Source organism: Scyliorhinus torazame, chromosome 2 (genome assembly GCF_047496885.1).
Source record: "Scyliorhinus torazame isolate Kashiwa2021f chromosome 2, sScyTor2.1, whole genome shotgun sequence".
Taxonomy (NCBI): domain Eukaryota; kingdom Metazoa; phylum Chordata; class Chondrichthyes; order Carcharhiniformes; family Scyliorhinidae; genus Scyliorhinus; species Scyliorhinus torazame.
This window is the reverse complement of record NC_092708.1, coordinates 324,578,408-324,580,257: the sequence shown is the minus strand read 5'-3', so window position 1 is coordinate 324,580,257 and position 1,850 is coordinate 324,578,408.

The following is a 1,850-nucleotide window of genomic DNA, read 5'->3' as shown; positions in this document are numbered from 1 at the left end:
GCGTACCCCGACGGCCACCAGGATACTGTCTCCCTCAGGGACTTGGCACCAGCAGGTTCCACACACACACACACCCCTCCAGCACTCCCCCCCCTCCTCCGGCGCACCCAGCAGCAGCCCCCCCAGGACCATCCGTCCTCCCCCTGCCCACGCCCGAGGATGAAGAGGAGATCAACCTCGCCACCCTATGGCCTGGTGTGGTGGGAGACCTGCTGGAATTCTTGACTTTTGAGAAGGTCAAATTTGAACTGAGGGGAAGGATGGATGGGTTCTACAATTCATGGGCGTTATTTATTATGCACTTTCGAGAATTGGAATGCATCGAACATTGTGGTGGGGGGGGGCGGTTGGGAGGGTTGTGGGGAGGGGGACTGACTGTGTGTGTTAATGGTGACTATGGGTGATTACTGATTCCTTTTTGTTATTTGTTTATGTTAACATGCGGGCTGCTGTTTGGGAGTTTGGTGGGAGGATGGGATTGTTGTTATTGATATGGGGATCGACATTGCATTGGTTACTGATTATTGTTTATTGTTGGTGGGTGTAAATTTGGGAGAAAATGTGAAAAAGGAGGAGAATAAAAATATTTTTAAAGAAATGAATGGCCTCGGGCCATGTAAATATACAGATCAGTGATTAACCTGGGTTCTTCTTGGATCTTGTTGGCCGTTTATCAATGACATGTTTTTTCCCATGCAGTACTATGTATAGCGTTATAAGTTACGATTGGGAGCTTCTGAAGAACTGTCCAGCATAACATTTAGTCAGGTCTACACATCCATCTGTGCCATCAGGCCTGCTGTCACTCATAATAATTTTTATTATTGTCACAGGTAGGCTTAAATTAACACTGCAATGAAGTTACTGTAAACATCCCTTAATCGTCACACTCCGGCGCCTGTTCGGGTACACAGAGGGAGAATTCAGCATGTCCAAATTACCTAACAAGCACGTCTTTCGGGACTTGTGGGAGGAAACCACAGCACCCGGAGGAAACCCACGTAAACATGGGGAGAACGTACAGACTCCACACAGATAGTGACCCAAGCAGGAAATTGAACCTGGGACCCTGGCGCTGTGAAGCAACAGTGCTAACACCGCCCTACTTTCTGCAGATACTACAGCATCTGCTAAAGTGTCACTTCCGTCTGCAATAGCAGATGTGAGGGTACCACTAGGCGGATACAGAGCACCTCCCATACAACTAAACCTGCTTGGCATTTTTTGCTGATCTCCTTGTTCTTAATATCCCAAATAAGGGAATTCCCACAGTGAATCTCAATGGTGTGAGTAATGGTGCTGCAGCCGAAAGGTATTGAACAATTAGAAGTACCAAGTCTCATGAGTACACAAATAGCAGAAGAAAAAAAAATAGGGAAACATGACAACTACAGCCTCAAAACTGATGCAATAATCTTTCCTTCTGGCCCTATAAATTTAGTGACCTCTGCGCAATTTAGTATTCCTTAATGCTAACTTATGATTGGTATCCAATTAAAGTGCTGCTTGAATGGCATAAAGACTGGAAAATAACACAGTGAATGCATCACTCATGAATCATTGACATCTAATTTACAAGCACTTGCCTGTTTCAAATTTAAAGTTCATCGACCTATTAATTTGGCAACTGGAAAAGTACTTATTTGTGTCATGCGTCTCCACTTAATTTTCCTGTACATAACACCCTACAAAATGGATTTGCATGTGTGATTATAGACAGGAAGGTTAGCTTCAGTGTCCCTGGGTACACAAATTATTTGTTACTGAAGTGTTCATTGCATCCATTCTTTTTAACTCCCTTCATCTTTGATGCTAGTGGAATTTGCGAGGCTGCACAGGGCGTCTAAATA